This window comes from Episyrphus balteatus, chromosome 4 (assembly GCF_945859705.1).
Source record: "Episyrphus balteatus chromosome 4, idEpiBalt1.1, whole genome shotgun sequence".
Lineage (NCBI taxonomy): Eukaryota > Metazoa > Arthropoda > Insecta > Diptera > Syrphidae > Episyrphus > Episyrphus balteatus.
The window spans coordinates 40,601,094-40,620,875 of record NC_079137.1 but is presented as its reverse complement, the minus strand read 5'-3'; the positions used below and the strand labels follow the sequence as shown (position 1 = coordinate 40,620,875).

The 19,782-nt window shown below is 30.9% G+C and overlaps 1 long non-coding RNA gene across 1 annotated transcript in view; it reads right to left on the bottom strand.

Annotated features, from left to right (window-relative positions):
• Window positions 1–17,959, bottom strand: part of LOC129920086 (uncharacterized) — a 57,284-nt gene extending 39,325 nt beyond the window's left edge. The window contains exon 1 of the long non-coding RNA XR_008773185.1: window positions 17,735–17,959. This is a non-coding gene — a long non-coding RNA (uncharacterized LOC129920086). The remainder of the gene's footprint in view (window positions 1–17,734) is intronic.
• Between the last annotated feature and the right edge of the window lie 1,823 nt (window positions 17,960–19,782).

The window sequence follows — 19,782 nt, the reverse complement described above, 5'->3', positions numbered from 1 at the left end:
GAATTCGGGGCATTTGAATTCGTAACATCGTTATACTCGTATCATAGTTGCTCATATCATAGTTGCTAGTAACATTTGTTTGCGTTTCATCATTACTAATTCCGCTAAAGGCTATCAAATTTGTAGATAGAAAGTTACTGTAGAACAATTTTTTTCTTAAAATATACCTACCCAAGAATCATCCCCTAAAATGTTTTTATCTTATTACGGGACACCCTGTTTAGTAAGGTGGGTCGTTTTTGGGTTTTTTTTTTCGAATCACAAATCGTAATAGCGCGAAAAAGTTGTGAATGGTGAAGACTAAGAAGGGGTTAAAAAATAATCAAAATCGGTTAATATCTTCAATCCGCGCATCGGCTCTAAAGCTTGAAAAAAATATTTAAAAAATATTATTTTTACAAAAAAAAAACTAAACACCCTACCATCTTTTTTTTTAAATAAAATAGCTTTAAAATTGTTCAAATTGGGTAAGATGTCCGGTCATACATGCGTTTTGAAATTTGTCGAAATATGGTAAAATTCCTATTTTTACGAATTTTTTTTAATGGTTTAGACTATTTGGTAAATTATTATTTTTACCAAATTTGAAGTAAAAATTAAGTTGACACAATCAGTGAATGCTATGAACTCGTTAAAGATTTGAAAATCTGTCGGTCAAGATTGATTTGACTATGTATCATTCTCCTCGTCGCACAGTGGTGCTTTATGGCGCCAAAAATCATTTACACGGCCATTTCTTGACGAAAAGTCATGAAATTTGGGACACTGAAGCATATTAGTAGGTATGAGAAATACGAAAAATCTTCCAACTTTTATTTTTTCAAAATAGTGGTTCCAAAATGGCGGACAGAATAAGCGTTTATAGAATTTTCTTTTACAAAACTGAATATAAGCTAGAAATTTAGCTAAATTGATGCCAAAAAGATGTTTGCTCTTGGATTTGTTTAGAATTGTTTATATTCAATGAAAAACAAAATTAAAACAATTTAAAACAAAGACCAAAAGTACCAAAGTAGTAAAAAACACTTGTATACCCCTTTTATGCTATTTCTTGGATTTTTTGATTAAATTAGCACATTTTGTACACCCAGAGAAAAAACGCATAGTAATTTTTAGTCCGTTCTACATTGAATCAATGGTGAAAAATATATTCATTAATTTTCTAAAAAATCGTCCTGTGCTTAACTTACAGTTTGTCACATCAATTTTTATAAGTGAGATGGCACAGTGGTAAAGCACAAGCTTGTCAACGCAGGTATAGCAGGTTCGATCCCCAGCGGATGCCAGTTTTACTTTTTTTATTTTTTTAATGTATGAACAACTTTGATTTAATGTGTGAACAACTTTGATTTAATGTGTGAACAACTTTGATTTAAAGTGTGCTACTTTGATTCAATCATTTTCCACTTTAGGCTAAAAATGTAGTGATTTTCCATTGATTCAAAGTGGTTTAGATTGATTTTACGTTGTTTTTTGGCTCAGTGTACATCTTTCCTATATATTTTTATAAAAACATAGTTGCCAAATATATAACGCCAAAATAATCAACTTTAATTTTCTAAAAAAATTGACTTAATTTGGAAACATAAATATTACAAATCAGCTGTTACACCTACTATAAAGTGGTGTACCTTTTTGTTATCCAAAAATCACGTCGTATTTCTTGTTTAAAGCTGTTTTATGTAATGGTTTTTGAAAAATTAATTTTCAAAATCAAAATTTAAAAAAAAAAACTTTAAAAAAAATGAATGCAAAACGGAAAATTGTCCATGTAAAACCCAAAATAGGGCTAATTGACACCAAAAACAGTATAAAATAATAATATGTAGTTCATTTTAACACTTATCAGTTCCAAATACAGAATGGAACTGGGTACATAATGCGGTTCTTATTCAGACGGACGTTATTGCATTAGGTTTTTTTCATCATCTCTCTCAGCCTCATGTTAACTTCAGGTGATTTGAATGCCAACCATGTAATCAAGAATGCAGTTGTTCTTACATATTATGAGAAATGGTATAGTCTTATTTCTTATTTATTAATGAGATTACTGTTGAATTAAGAAGTTTTGATGGAGCTAGCAGGAATTATTTGGGAATAATGGAGTTAGCTGTTTTACTCATCACCTAATTTGGCTGTCTTATAAGTGGAGTTGAACGAAAATTTTAATGTCAGACGATGCGCCTTCATTAGACCTCTCAAACTGCATACCTAACTAAATTTTGCCCAAAAGTGGAGCTAGCAGGTTTACACTCTAAGCCGACAATATGAAAGATGTAGGAAATGTGGACACGTACCGTTAAAAATGGACCAATTAATATATTTTATATTTAAAAATTGTTTCTTTTAGCCAAAATAGTAAAAGCAACCGTTAATTTGTTTGGTCCTAAAAAAATGTCTATTTCTCCACTATCAAAAATCATCATCATTCAGTAATGCCATGTCTAATTATTACCTCGAGTCCGATTTTTTTTACGAACTTAAAGTTGCCCTACTACGCAAGTTCAAAAATCAAAATTAATAAAAAAAACTTTGAACCAAAAATAACAAACTTTTTGTAATCTTTTCAAACAAAAAATATCAAATTAAATAAATGTCTGTAGTGCTTTTTAATACTTCCTTTTAGTTGTGATTTTTTCCATTTTATTTTAAAAATACAAACTTTAAAATAACTACAAAAATTACAATTTCCTAATATGTATTTGGTATTGTGGTGACACTTTGTCTAATAAATTAACTTTCTTTTGTATTTTTTTTTTTTACATTTATTTTTAATTAAGAAAAACAAATATGTTTTAAACATTTTTATGCGTTAATGACACAATAAAGTCAAATTTTAGTGCTAGTATAAAGAAAAACTGAAACTTAATGTTTGTTATTGTACAAAAAACTTCTAAATCTCCATTATTTACATGAAATCACATTAAAGCAGTCCCCATTCTCTACTAAATTTTCACCCAAATAAGTATAAATGAAAAATTTATAACAAAGGTAGGTTATTAGGTTGTATGAACCTACAACAGTTTTTTGTTTAACAAACAAAAAAAAAAAAAATATATAAAATATTTAATGAGCTCTCGACAATGCTTTTAACTTTACATCTTACACTAATTGTCACTGATTCTTTGAAAGCATTTAGATCATTTCCCAAAAAATATATAACAAACTTTTATTTGCTTTCACTCTAGAATTTGTTGTCTACCTCCCTTCAACATTATACTATACTTATTTGTGAAAAAAAACCAAACAAAAAATAAAACTTATTCGACAAATAATAATAATAAAAAAAAAAAACACAACAAAAAACAACGACCGACAGAAAAATTACATTCCCGTTGGCTTAAGTGCGTTTTCCATGTTTTTAATTTTTTATTCCTCTTGGAACATTTATTTGATGGCAAAATTAGTTTTACGATCTTACTGTGTGGTGTTGAAGTTTTATGTGCATTTTGTAAGATTTTTTTTTTTTATATCACTTTCCATTGCTACGTTAGAATACAAAAAAGCCTTACTCCCTCCTGCATCTGGAAAAAAAAAACACGAAAAAATAACTATAGTATCAACAGGAAAAAAAAGGAAATAAAAATTTGTATCCAAAGCTATAAAAGCAACCGAAAATATTAAAAGTGGACTCACTGTTGTTTTTTGTATTTTTTAAAGACTTATCGTCATCGAATTTAAATGAGAAGACACCCACCACGATTGAAGAAGAAGTCTGATCCGGGGGTCTTAACAAATTAGGCCATAATTTCGTTCATCCCTTTTTTGCCACCCATCGCATCATTATCGAAAATGAGTAGAAATCAAATCAATATGGGAAAAAAGGATTAATTTTTTGTTTCTTCTTCAATTTATCTCCCAGTCAGAAAATGAACAAAAAATAATAAATAATAATTTCATCAAGCTGATAGGGTTGCCAACTTTTCGAAAAAAAAGTATAAATCTTCTTTTACTTTTTCACAAGGCTTTGTCTTTTAACTTGGAGAAGAGCTGAGAAAGTCAGTAACCTTTCTTTTAAAAGGTTTTGTCAAATATTGGAGGATTTAAAATATTCTTGTTCTTGGAAGAAGCTTAACAAAAATGAATGTTCTTGTCAGTTTAATGACAGAAAGATCAATGCAAATGAATATTGTAGCAATGAAAAATCCAGTGGAAAAACTTTTTGTAAAATTATTACAATACAAAAGCGTAAAAAAACTGTGATGGTAACCCTAAGAATTGCAAGACATTTTTGTTTGTGGTGGCGCTGGTAAGTTGAAGAGTAAAAAACTTTTCTAATTAAGTTGAGCTTAAGTAACTGAACTGGACATAGAGCCAAAGCACCAAGACTGTATATTTTTCTGAGAACCAAAAGTATGTTTTTTTTTCAAAGCCAGAGAGATGATACCTACTCTTCTACACTTCTTCTCCCTCAAGATATTCGATCAGAATAAAGTTAGCTCAAAAAAAAGCAAAACCGAAAACAAAATAATAAAACTTTCTTATTTTTCTCTATTCGATTTCTCCTTTGATTTCTACGAATCCTTCCGTCGAACTTGAATAACAAAAAAAAAAAAAAAAACAAATGCAAAAAAGAAAAATTTTAGTACTTTTAGTTGTTGGTATCGAGTTTTTTTTTTTTGTTTGTCTTCTAAGATTCAAAAGTCTTGAAAGTGAAGGACCAACTGCTTCAATTGTTTTGTTGCTTTAAGTAGCAAAAAAAAAAAATTACTTTATTTTTTTGGAAGACTAAAAATTACCAATAAACCAAAAAAAAAAAGATAAATCGAGTCATAAAAAAATAACTTCAAGGAAATCACTTGATGAAAATTTTCTGCATTAAATCAATTGAAGTGAATTATACGCTCTGCAGCTAGTTGAAACTATTTATTAGTTTCGATGAGTTGAACCAATGAGGATAAAGGATGATGATGATTATTGGTTTTTTCTCTTCATAAAACCCAGGTTGGCGGTTTATATATGCTTCACTAGATATACATAAGTATAATGAAAGAAAGGAAGAAAGTTTTGGGTTGAGTTTAACATTTAATTATTTATTTGATTCTTTTAAGTAACTGTACCTACAAAATATTTCTGATCCTAAAATATCTGCTTGCGAATGAAAACAAAATATTTGATTGCAAATAATTCAGCAATCCGAACTCCTACAAACTTTTGGTTATCAGTTATGAATAGAGTCTAAAGAGTCCTTTCTATATTGATGTCTCATTCGATGGATTTGGAGAAAATTTTTGAAAATTCCGAATTTTTAGACGAGGGGTACCCCTTGGATAATTTTCGAAAATCTTAAAAAAATGAATTTGTAATTTTTTAAGCCAAACGCAAAGGCCTGTTCACTGTGATCTCATATCTGTTAACCAAAACTTGTTTCGGAACTCTGATCCGAAAATATCTGATTCCGAATGAAAAAAACAAAAATATTTCGATTCCACATAATTCAGCAACTCAAATTCCTACAAACTTTTGGTTTTCAGTTATGAATAGAGTCTTAAGAATCCTTTCTTTTGATGTCTCATTTGATTTATCAATAGAAACTTTTATTTCTGATCATAAAATATCTGCTTGCGAATGAAAATAATATATTTCGATTGCAAATAATTCAGCTACCCGAACTCCTACAAACTTTTGGTTTTCAGTTATGAATAGAGTCTAAAAAGTCCTTTCTATTGATGTCTCATTCGATGGATTTGGATAAAATTTTTTAAAATTCCGAATTTTTAGACAAGGGATAATTTTCGAAAATCTTAAAAAAATGAATTTGTAATTTTTTAAGCCAAACGCAAAGGCCTGTTCACTGTGATCTCATATCTGTTAACCAAAACTTGTTTCGGAACTTTGATCCGAAAAAATCTGCTTCCGAATGAAAAAAAAAAAAAAAAAATATTTCGATTGCAAATAATTCATCAACCAGAATTCCCACAAACTTTTGGTTTTCAGTTATGAATAATAGAGTCTAAAAAGTCCTTTCTATTGATGTCTCATTCGATGGATGTGAAGAAAAAAATTTAAAATTCCGAATTCTTAGACAAGGGGTACCCCTTGGATAATTTTCGAAAATCTTAAAAAAATAAATTTTTATTTTTTTTTTAACTGAATGCATAGGCCTGTTCACTGTGATCTCATATCTGTAAACCAAAACTTGTTTCGGAACTTTGATCCGAAAATATCTGCTTCCGAATGGAAAAAAAAACAAAAATATTTCGATTCCACATAATTCAGCAACTCAAATTCCTACAAACCTTTGGTTTTCAGTTATGAATAGAATCTAAAGAATCCTTTCTTTTGATGTCTCATTTGATTGATTAAGAGAAACTTTTTGAAAACTCCAAATTTTTAGACAAGGATAATTTTTCGAAAATCTTAAAAAAATAAATTTAAATTTTTTTAGGTAAATGCATAGGCCTGTTCTTTGTAATCTCATATCTGTTTACCAAATCTTGTTTCGGGACTTTGATCCGAAAATATCTGCTTCCGAATGAAAAAAAAATATTTCGATTGCAAATAATTCAGCAACCCAAATTCCTACAAGCTTTTGGTTTTCAGTTATGAATAGAGTCTAAAAAGTCCTTTCTATTGATGTCTCATTCGATGGATTTGGAGAAAATTTTTGAAAATTCCGAAAATTTAGACAAAGATAGTTGGATAATTTTCGAAAATCTTAAAAAAATAAATTTGTGATTTTTTTAGCTGAATGCATAGGCCTTTTCACTGTAATCTCATTTCTGTAAACCAGAACTTGTTGCTGGATTTTGATATGAAAATATCTGCTTCCGAATGAAAAAAAAAATATTTGGATGATTTTCGAAAATCTTTTAAAAAAATTGTAATTTTGACGATATTTCAACAAATTATTTTAAAAAAATGTTTCATTGACCTTTTTATAACGTGCGTACTGATTTTAAATATTTGTCCTCATAGCAAATTTTTTTAAAGCAAGTTTTTTGAACTATTATTATTTAATATTTAAGATCGTAAACGAGATATGTAGCTTATGTTAACATTTTGGTAAAAATCAAACACACTTTCGACTTGCCTACTTGAAATAAGTTCCCACGTGCTACAAAATTTACATTAATAATTTTCGTAATTATTGACTAACAAATTTAATGTAATTCGTTCTGCTACTGTTTCTTCCTATATAGTTTACTTTAACGAAGAAGCCCCAATAATAATATACCAAAGCGACTTTTCCATCAATAATTCTCAACTACCCATCATATATTACGTGCATCTATCAGCTATCTGACACAAATCATATTAAAAACCAACGCATTTTCATTTTCTATTCTGCTATTATTTACTCTGAGTAAATATTATTTCTACAATGAAACAGGTGAAAATTAACTCTGCCACAGACCGTGTATACACTGTACAAACTGTAAAAGACACAAATTCAGCACGTCTTGGCTTCCTGTGTGTCGTCTATCTATATTCAGTCATAGTGAATGGTGTGGTGCTCTGTGATTGTGTATCTACGCCATGTCTCTTCCGCTCATTGAAATTGCATCTAGATACATTATTGATTCTCAAATACATTATTCATATTGTGGGCACAAGTAATCAGATCATTTTGTCATAGTGCTAGTTGCCAGAGCAAAGTGAGTTGTCAGCAGCTATGTCTTCACTGTCATCATCATCATCGTCTTCGTAGTCGTCGGTAGTTGCTGTGTCGTCATAATCGTCATTTTGTGGTTTTGTGGCATATTGATTTCCATAATTTGCTTGACCTGATATCTTTTAGGAAGTGATGCATCTTTGAAGTTTTTTTTTTCAATTTTTTTTTTTTTTTTGACAAGTGACTCAAATTGTTGAAGCTGATAAGTAAAATTATCAAAGAAATGCTAATTGTTTGAATAAATTCAAACAACTTTGCAAAGGTATTCATTTCAGTTGTGATTAGTTTGATGTGTGGCTGGTAATTTACGACCCTTTAAGTGATTGTGATTTTTGAAAACCAAAGCAAACAAAGACCTCTTATTATAGCTTGCCTTGGGTTTGAGAGGGAGCGCCGTTTTGTGAGCGTATAAACTAATATTGCGAACGTAATTAGACTATCAGCTTATATGATGGTTGGTTGGTTGAGGTGCCATGCTTGGTCTGGCGGTTTAATGGGAGTTTAACTTGCAGTGTGGGCAATATCTGACCTAGTTGTGGGCTTATAGGTGCACCGAAAGTGGTTTCTTATCGTTATATAAATTTTTTTTGTATGAAATCAAGTGTAATTGTTTTCTTTCATGGGAATATTGTTATCAAAATAAGCTAGAATAAGGATGGTTGAAGTAGGACAATTATAGTCCATAATTTTTATAAAAATCAATTTCTTTTACTTTAAGTTAATATATGATATAAGATTTAGGAAGAACACACCTAGGTAGGTTTTGATACTGATTTTGATAGAGACCTCTTAATGTTGGGCTGATAGTGGAATCAAGAGTTTTGAGAAAATATTCATTAAGTACCTACTCGAAAAGCCTGATAGAATTTGACCCGATTCTTGGAACTGCTAAGCCAAATAATATCAATGAACTAAAAAGCTAAGAGAATCGTCAGTAAAGAAAATGTTTGGACACGGAATTTACAGAGTTTGATGGAATTTCACTAAGCTGAACAAATAAAGAATTTCGCTTTATGTCTAGACCTAAAAAAGGCCGCAAGAAGTCGAGACCTTTGTGGAGTGAACTTTGTATAGATAAAAAGCTTAAACCAAAATCATATAGAAAATGGAACGTGCGATGTAATGCAGAGAATATACGTAAGATGAAAGTCTGCTAGATCTTACACGGAAAACGACAGAAGGAGCAAGTGCAGCAGATATTTTGGTATGATCATGTAAAATGACGAATACTTCGCTACAAAGTATGTACCCAGTTATGGAAAAAGTCCCTGCTCCACAGAAAGTGGTCAAAAGCCTAGAACATTATGACATTCAGGAAGCTAAAGAAGTTATGCAGTGATAACGTGTCTTTAGCCCCCCTAGAAATTCTTGAAAAAAATAAAAACTACCCAATTATAATTCTAATTATGTTATTGATTTTATTTACCGTCTTTTATATACTTCTCACTTACAGAAATTCACTAAGTAGGTTCATACCATAACAAAACTATTTTACAATTATTAGATGGTGCTACTTGTTAATCTCTTTCACATAACTTTTTCAAAAAGTAAATTTTTATGCTCAACACCGCAAAAGAAGTATAAGTTTTAAAAATTCCAGTCCGCCCGTTGAGTTAACATTAACGTACTCCTGAGGTTCAACCTACTCACCGTCTGTCCTTAAACAAGCCAACCACTCGTTCCATCGTCTTTACCCCCTGATGAGGAGAAGGAACGGACTAAGCCAATAGCCAACCAACAAAAATCCTGATTTATAAATAACAAAACGAAATTTTTTATTAACAAGTTAATCTGTTAAAAGGAACAAAATTTGTGGTCTCGATTATATTAAAAAATTGATTTATAATCAGCTTCTTCAACCTGTCATCACCTATAGCTTTCCAGTATGTTATATCACACCCAAAACAGCTATGAAGAAACTTCAAATTTTTGAGAGAAAAATACTAAGGGTCTGCACCGGACTCTACTTCGATCGATAGCGGCAAAAATATTACAGCAAAGAACAACTCTAACAGGTAGCAAACATCATAACATGGAAAAGTATCTGCTGAAATCTGCAAAGAAACTTGTCGGAAACATCGCCCCAATGATGAGAAGGATGAGAACCCTACAACGATATCGCATTATCCGAAACGACAACGAGGAAGTAGTTTACTTTTACGGCACCAAGCAGTCAGTTTACTACTGCCGTCTACTAATAATATAAGTAATACCTAAAAGCCTGTCTCAATAAAGTACGGCATCCCGGTATTACTGTAAAGAGGTTGAGGAGAAAAAGCAGTTGAAAATCGTTCTTAAAGAAATGTTCGGTTTTCAGCGACATTAACCCTGTCAGAAAGTTGTCACTATATCATGTTTTGAGAACTGAGTCAAGTATGGAGCGTTTTAACACAGCAAAAGTGTGACGAATCTAAGCAAGAAACCTTCTCACAATTGAAGAACACCTTTTACAAACTTGATTACGCGCAACTACAGACAACTAGTATATAAGAAAAAACTTGGATCGGAAGGCTTCTTGATTGAGGACGAGATCTATACTGGAATGTGATGTCTTCCATCTGTCACACGAAAGTAGCTCCTATTTAAACGGTACCTACTCTTCGAAATATTATTTATTCTATCTTATGCCCTCTCAATACCATCGTATTTCCTATGTTAGGTCTTAATATTAACTCTTACATATGAACGGGATTAAGGCTTGGACGATATTTTTCTCATTTCAAAAACAGAAGTCTTAAGTGTTAAAAAACTGTTAGCAAACTAAAGGTATTTACTAGATACCATTTAACATTCATCAATTCCTAAATTTAAGATAATGTCTAGCCACCGTTTTTTACTCCTATAATCTTTGAATCTGAAGAAAATTTATCGACTCCCTTGAGAAACTTGCGTTGTCTTACAATATAGAAAAAAAAATAACCCTGTGACATATCTCTAAGACATATCTCATCTAACCAAATCCCTTTACAATCAAATCTCAGACATAAACGAAACAAAACACAACGACCTCTATCAAAACCTTGACTACTGTCCAAATTTCATATAAAATCCCCTTTCGAAAATTTAGGTAGAAAAAAGAACATGAAACCAAATACCACTATTGTCATCGAAATCGAATTTATGTTTCATAATTTTCTATATTTTTAGGTTTTTTTTTTCATATTCATTTTCATTATGGACCTCCATCACACGATCCACTCCTTCCACTTCTTCTACACACATCAAATCCAAATATACAAATCCCCCAGTATCTTAATAAATTAGTATGTTTTATCGCTAAAAACTATCTCTATGAGAGTTGAAAAAAGAGTGTGTGTACACATGTACACGCGACTGAAGTTATACTTCTCATTCAGTATATGTAAATGAATTTCATTTGATATTTTTAATTTCTATTATTAAATTAATTAATCCACACTTCGTTTTTTTACATTTTTATCAAGTGAACAATAAATTAATTCTTTCATCCTCCTTGTGTCCATGTAGTTTTCAATTTATTCTGTGAAATTTACTTATGTTGTAATATGGAACTTGCAGGGTTGCTACAAAGCTCAAAAGTGAGCTCAGCTCAGCTCACAGCTCAGCTCACAGCTCAGCTCACAGCTCAGCTTAAATTTTGAGCTAGCTCACTTTTGAGCTATGTACCATAGCTCAGCTCATTTGAGCTGAAAGTGAGCTGAGCTGATGGTTGAGCTGAGCTGTTGGGTGAGCTGAGCTGTCGGTGAGCTGAGCTGTTGGGTGAGCTAAGGTAAAGTGATCTTATAGCTGTGATGGGTGAGAGGATACATTGATTTTTATTTGGAAAGTATAATGAAATATGAAGATATTTTAAACTTTTATAAAACACCATAGCTTAAGATGTTTGGTTCTAGTTATTAATGGAATTATTTTAACACATGGATATTTTTATAAATAAAACAGATAATTTTTCGTGATCTTTTCTCTTGGTTTTTTTAATAGTAAATATATTTCTATTTTTTTAGTAAAATATTTCTTTTTTTATCATAAAAAAAATTTCGGTACAATCCGGTTTTTCGACTTTTTTCAAAATTCCGAGAAAATCGCGTTTGAAAGTTGGGGTAAAATTTTTTTTCGAAAAATCCCCGAATCTTTGAACGCTCCTGGAAGCTAAACCGCTTGAGAGCAATTTTTGGGAGTGATGCCAAATGATAGCTTGTGCCATGGGCCTACGCTTTGCACATTGTCAGATTTTTAAAAAATCGCCTTCCATGTTAAACCGCCACATCATGCCTATTTTTTCAGAATCGTGCCTATTTTTTTTTTTACTTTTAAATTCTCCCGGTTTGAGAACGCGTGGACCTACAGGGATGGGAGTTGTACCCAAATGTAGGTTAGAGTCCCCGCTACCTTTTGGCATCAAAAATTTTATTTTCATTTTCTTCAAAATTCCGCGATATAGGCGTTGGAACGCTTTGATCTAGAGACATGGGAGTGGTGCCATATGAAAGCTTATATTCTCAGCTACCCGATAGTGGTATAATCCGGTTTTTCGATTTTTTCAAAATTCCGAGAAAATCGCGTTTGAAAGTTGGGGTAAATTTTTTTTCGAAAAATCCCTGAATCTTTGAACGCTCCTGGAAGCTAAACCGCTTGAGAGCAATTTTTGGGAGTGATGCCAAATGATAGCTTGTGTCATGGTCCTACGCTTTGCACATTGTCAGATTTTTAAAAAATCGCCTTCCATGTTAAACCGCCACATCATGCCTATTTTTTCAGAATCGTGCCTATTTTTTTTTTCTTTTAAATTCTCCCGGTTTGAGAACGCGTGGACCTACAGGGATGGGAGTTGTACCCAAATGTAGGTTAGAGTCCCCGCTACCTTTTGGCATCTGAACATATTTTTTTTCATTTTCTTCAAAATTCCGAGATATAGGCGTTGGAAGTTGGGGCGCTCAGTTTCAGCTCAGCTCAAATGAGCTAAGCTATGGTACCTAGCTCAAATTTGAGCTGAGCTGAAATGTGAGCTGTTTGCAACCCTTGCCACATGGAAATTACCACATGCAACTTGCCACATGCAACTTGCCACATGTAACTTGCCACATGCAACTTGCCACATGCAACTTGCCACATGCAACTTGCCACATGCAGCTTGCCACATGCAACTTGCCACACGCAACTTGCCACATACAACTTGCCACATGCAACTTGCCACATACAACTTGCCACATGCAACTTGCCACATGAAACATGTAACTTGCAACGTGTTGTGTGTTTTATGTTTGCCGTACTGCGGCGTACTGCATTTTTAAATACTAAAGTACTGCCTACTCTAAAGGTGAAATGACAGCCCTGCTTCCCAGGGCGATCGCGTCATAATCCCTTTGACATTCTTGTCAAAAAGTAAATTTTCATACCCACCCTCCCATAAGAAGTATAACTTCAATAAAAAAAAAAAAAAACAACGTTATCTTCCAGATACTCATTCAATGACATACCCATTCTGAATCTTTTAAAGATCAATATCTTTGAGATGGATTTTCTCTCTCTCATACAAACACACAGAAAGATACAAAATTAATTTATTTTACTTAAAAAATCATAATTTTTACGGATATTCTAATTTTTATTGTTTTCTTGGAGCGATTTTTTTTTCTTTTTTTTTTTTTGTTTGGTCTTGCCAGTCGCATCATCATTAAAAATTTTAAGATCGATTACCTAGACGTTCATACGAACTGACTGGGCTGGGTTCAAAAACAGTGGGGCATTTTGAAGGTATTTTATGTTTATTTACCCATCACTGTACAGCAGATGTCGCCACTTTAGGCTTCTGGGTTCTAAAAAGACTTCAACAAATAAACAAACACAAAAAAAAAGGTAGGTATTGGTAGGTATTGGATCTTTTGGACAAATATGTAAATTAAGACTTGCGTATACGAGAGTAACGTACAAGCTATCAGTTGATGATGATAGAAATCATTCTTGATGAACTTAGGAACTACATTTTTGGGTAAGAATCCAGAAGACGAAATATGTAAATTGGTCTTTGAAAAAATAAACAAGATTCTCTCAAATCAAACTTTGATTTTAGAGCTCCGAGGAAAACCCACGATGAATTCGATTGTGTCGATTCGATTCGATATTCCTCTTGGGTGAGATAGATATGCAAATTTTCATGTGTATCGGAGGAGGACTCTGATAGAACTTGTTGCTGGCTGTACACTGAACTGAACTCTATAGAACTCCCAATAAATATCAATTTGTTTTGGAAATTGTGATACAGGTATTTCGGTTTATTGATGCGTTCATTCATCTGTAACCCAGTTAGATCAGGGACGTATTGGAAAAGATGCATAGCTTCAAGTATGAGGCCTCAAATCAGGTTACTAGAAAATTATTTAAGAGGCCTTAGGCAAAATTTTATTTGCTGTCAGACTTTCAAAGGTGATAAAAATGTTAAGCTTAAAAGTTCAAGCTTTTAACACTCTTCTATTCATAATTTTTTAATCTTTTCCAGGCCCAAGTTTTCAAATCTAATCCATCCCTGAATTCAGGCGCTCAAAGTTGCGTAGGCTTACATATACTCAAAATCTCATATTATGCGTATGAAGAAATGACAACAAAATTCAGTGTGAAAGCAAATTCAAAGGAATTTCTGATATTCTATATCGAATGTGGATAAAAATAGAAGAGATTTGCAGCAGTCAAAGTTTTTTTCTTTCAAAGGCTTGGATATAATAGAGGCACACGATAAACTTTTCGTGTATAACTAATTTACGAACAAAGTTTTCAAACCTTGTTTTTTTTGTTTTATTCAAAGATCGAAAATTGAACTGTTATAGGTTGATCGAATGTGTGTGAGAAATTAATATGATTCGACTCATTAATGAGTTGCACATAAGGTCAAACAATAGTGCTGCTGAATGGAATGGAATAGTAGAACACGAGTGAATGCCAAGTCCGTTTTGTTCTTTTTTGTTTTTTTTTTTTATTCGTTTTTATTATGTTTTTATTTATGTTTTTGTTTTGTTCTATGTGAATGAAAATGGGGAATATAATTTGAATTTTGAATTGCATTGAGAAATGAAAATCTATGGAAATATTATTAAAAGAGTGGGTTTTGGAATAAATACGAAAGTGTTTTCTTCTTGATGTGCACACGTGGGTTGTTATATTATATTGTCGTCTTTATATATTAAATTGATTAAAGGAACTAAGGTTACAAGTTACTTTAAGAGAAAAAGTTTTTCTTTTCATAATTATTATATGCATTAATTGGTTATTAGAATTGATTAAAATATTAGGCATAAAAAGATTAAAGTATTAAGAACGGTTTTTTACGGATTATTTGGTTCTTTTTCACCAACAAAAATAATCATAGGTATAAACTTGGAGTTGGAGTTAATTTTATTCATCTTAGCCCACCGAAAGAGATATCTTTTAGTAAAGCGTGTTGAGAGGTTTTTTTTATGGATAAAACTACCTGAAACTAGAAACAATAGATGGGATCATTTTAAACATTTCTTATTGGATGTTATATTATTGTGAAACATTTTAAATTTAATAGGTACTATAGTTTCCATTAAGTTGTTTTTAAACTATGATTCCAGGTACATATTTTAACATAATATATGCATTTTAACTTGATAAATCAAGTATCAAAATGAGTATTTGAAAAGGGTTGCCGCCGAGTACCAACTATGGACTTACAAATTACAATCCACCTAAGGGTGTCAAAACACCACAAAAAAGTGAACCAAAAATTTCTAATTTAAAGAGAATGTGGTTGAAACTCTCCTAAAAAAGGGGTACAATGGTTGGCACCCCCGATTTTTGTACCAATTATTGGCACCCTTCATACAATTAAGCATTTCACAAAAACTACTATTCCCAGGAACAAAAATCATGTTTTTTTCATAAGCTGTATTAATTCTCTACAATTCTCCATTTTTATTTAGGTCTATTTCATTTTCAGTTCCTTTTAATTAGTAAAAAAGTTTGAATTTGGTAACTGTCCGTTTTTGATTATTTTTAGAGTTTTTGGATGAAGATTTATTTTTTTTTAGCTTAACAATATAATAACTTAAATGTTTTTAATTGTTTTTTATATAAAAAAATATGTTCAAATTAATTAAAAAGGGGTGTCAATAATTGGTCGAATATAAAGTAGTGGTTTTATTATTGGCAGGTGGGTGAGAATAATGCGTGATTTTGGACATCAATCTTTGGCACTGCCAATAATTGTACCTTGTCTTAACTGCCAATAATTATACCGTTTATGTTATAAACGGTATAATTATAAGTTTATGTTTGAAAAATGGGGAAAAAAAGCTCAAAATATTTGATAGATTTGCCAAAAACTCATTACAGACAATTTGTACGTGATTTCCAAGACCCGTTTTTATTTTAGGTATTTTAATATTTCGTTCTTAACGAATATCTCCTATATAAAGTTTTCGAGAAATTGCAATTTTCTCGAAAATGGATCCAACGATTTCGATTAAATTTCTCGTACGAAATGTTCTAAAAAATTCAAAAAATTATCTAAGATGATGGTATGTGATTTGAAATGCAAGAACCAGTACATACGACCCAGTCGTACATTTTATTTACTTTTTTTTTAATTACGTTTAATGAAGATTTTTTTTTGTACCTACTAAACTGTTTTTAACTAAACGTTGGTAAAAGCTATCATGAAAAACACTTGTATTTCTTTCATTTTTGAGGGTGCTAATATTTGTACCCTCGGGTGCCAACAATTGTACCTGGGTGCCAATGATTGTACCTTTTGGGTAGCTTTTCCTATTTGAATATTTTAAAAATTCTTTAAACTTTAATTTGACATATTAAACATATTTCTAACTCTTTAAATGCGAGAGTAATTCGCAATTCAAAGTGAAAAAATGCTTAGGGGTGCCAGCCATTGTACCCGTTACGCTAATGAGAAACATACGGAATTTTTAAAGAAAGTTTGCAACTTGATTGTAAAAACGAAGTAAATTTTTTTTGAAAATTTTATGAACTTTTTTTCAAAAACTGACGGATTTCGATTTTAAAACTTAAGTAATGAAGTTATTTTCGAAAAGTCGTGCAAAATTTTGAAAATTAATTAGAACCCTGCAGCAATTTTAGTACACAATTCGATCAAAAAACAGTTTTATACAAGAGGTTACATGGTAAAATTTTCGATATAGACTTAGATATTGCTTAATTACTTCAATACTTCAAATTCGTTACATCATTTATAAGATTTCAAGCCATATGTATTTTCAAGGCCAACTTTCAAAACACATAGATATTTCTAATCCAAGAAGGCATTGTATATTTCTCTTAAAACAAAACTTTAACTTGCCAACAAAATCTGTTAATGTGGCGCCATTTTTATTAAATAGTCTCCCAAAATCACTTGAAGCACTATTCACCTCATTAAACGGAAGTTTTATTCTTTCGTGCGTATATACATTTTGTATAGGCAGGTAAACCTGCTTCCAACTGAGCTAATTATCTACTCAAAATTTTCAATAATTTTGATTGGCATCATGACATCAAAACAGCAGCAGTCTTCTTTCCTCCTATACAAATACTTTACTACCTCTTAACTGATTCCACCATAATTATCAATCACAAAGATCATATTTTCAAATTTATAAATATTCTCGCTGCTAACAAAAAAAATTAAAATAAAAAAAAAAAAAACAAAAAACAAACCAAAAATCAAAAACGATCGGTGTTTGAATTTTTCATTTTCGTGACTCTCTTCGAACATTAATCATACGACAGACATTTCAAGATTTAATTAGCCGAATTCGTTATTAATAAACTTTAAATATTTTTTTTTTCTTTTTTTTTGTTTTTCTTCGAGCAAGGCTGGGAGTTCTTTTATTTTAAACTTCTCCCCTGTTAATGACCCTGCTTATGAAGATCCATCATTTCTGTGATTTGCTTATAAGATTGTCAAAAGAAAAAAAAAAAAACTTTATCCTCCCAAAGTATGATACCAATGAATACAATGTAGACAGAATAATGCAGACACTTAAATGTCTTGAATGAATGATTCCCTAATACAGCTTCAAACTCTTCTGGAATTCAATTAATTTGTGTAATTTTTGTTGTTTTGGTGGTTGTTGTGAAATAAAAAGATGAATTTTATTAATTGCTTACCAAAATTTTGTGCGATGATGACACATTCGATGCATTAATCAACGTTTTTAGCGGTAGCTGAGCTTAATTTGTCACTTTTTAGCATATCCAAGGTAGATTGATGATTGATTTTGTATCGAAATTAAATTGAATGTTGGAATAGTTTGATTGACATGAAATCAATAGGAAATAATTTATTGATTGATAAAATTTACATTTAATGTCATCATCATTATAATTAAATAGTTTTAGGCCCATTTGCTCATACTAGTCATAAATTCTAACCTTAGTTAGGTCAAACATATTTCTTATGTTTTACTTAGTTTATTCTACGTTGCTAAAAAATATTTATTTTCAACCTAGCAATGATTTACTTTCATGCGAGAAATCGCTGAGAACTTCAAATAAATTTGTCAAATCGATAAAAACGTCAGTTAGTTTTATTTGTTTTTTGAGAAAATTTATCAAAAATATCGTGAAAAATGCTTTTAAATTAATAGAATATGGTGAAATTAGTGAAAGTCTAACAAAATTGGTGTTAAGTTTAATAAATGGCTTAATTTTAGTGAATGTGTATGTGTTTTGTGAATGTATATGTGCGTCAAAACTAAAATTGAGAATAAAACAAAAAAAGGGTTAACATTCCCTTAAAATTTTGTTCAGTGAATTTTTGCGTTTGCAGATGGTCACTATTTATAAAAGTAAGTTAACTGATATTATTTTATTTAATTTTTCTCAACTTTTGTACCATGGCATCATTTATTGAGCTGGATTCTCCCTTTTTTACCAAATAAATATGCTTAAGTAGAACGTAAACTACTTATGTTCTACTATTTCTTCCCCCTAAGTTATGTTAAACTTAGAGGAATTTATGACTCAATTTGAAGTTCGCGCAAACGGCTGTGTAGAACTTAAGGGTTTATGTTTCACATAAATATTTAAGTTTCGTTTCAGCAAATGGGCCTTAGAATTTTAATTTAATTGAAATTATGATATTTTGAAATTTGACCAACAGGTAGGGTGATTGACTAATAAATTATGGAACTTGTTAGATTTAGGCCCATTTGCTCATACTAGTCATAAATTCTAATCTTAGCTAGGTCGAACATAACTCTTATGTTTTACTTAGTTTATTCTAAGTTGCTAAAAAATATTTATGTTCAACCTAGCAATGATTTACTTTCATGCGAGAAATCGCTGAGAACCTCAAATTAATTTGTCAAATCAATAAAAACGTCAGTTTGTTTTATTTGTTTTTTGAGAAAATTTAGCAAAAATATTGTGAAAAATGCCTTTGAATTAATTGAAAAAGGTGAAAATAGTGAAATTCTAACAGTATTGGTGTTAAATTTAATAAATGAAGTAATTTTAGCGAATGTGTATGTGTTTTGTGAACGTATGTGTGTGTCAAAATTAATATTGGAAAAAAAAAAACAACAAAAGGGTGAACATTTCCTTAAAATTTTGTTCAGTGAATTTTTGCATTTGCATTTTGCAGATGGTTACAATTTATAAAAGTAAGTTAACTGATAATACTATACTTATTTTTTGTTCATTTTGGTAATATGGCGTCAGTTTTTGAGCTGAATTCTCCCTTTTTTATCAAATAAATGTGCTTAAATAAAACATAAACTACTTAAGTTCTACTATTTCTTCCCCCTAAGTTATGTTAAACTTAGAGCAATTTATGACACAATTTGAAGTTCGTGCAAACCAATATGTAGAACTTAAGGGTTTATGTTTCCCATAAATATTTAAGTATCGTTTCAGCAAATGGGCCTTAAATGTTGTTGGAAAATTAAATTTTTTTTAACAGTTATTTCTGTGTTTGTTGCAAAGACTTCTTTGTTATTTTCACTATTTTAAAGTGACTGAGTCCTTAGCTAAAGTGTGCAAATATTTTGTACCAGATGTTAAAGCAGCAATGAAACCAACACACAAAAACAATTTCAAAATTGTTCTTAAATACTAAACAAAAAATTGATAAAACAGGAAATAGTGGATTAGTTTACTCGGTAAACCGCAATAATTGTGAAAAAGTTTATAGGTATAGGTGAAACAATTAAAAT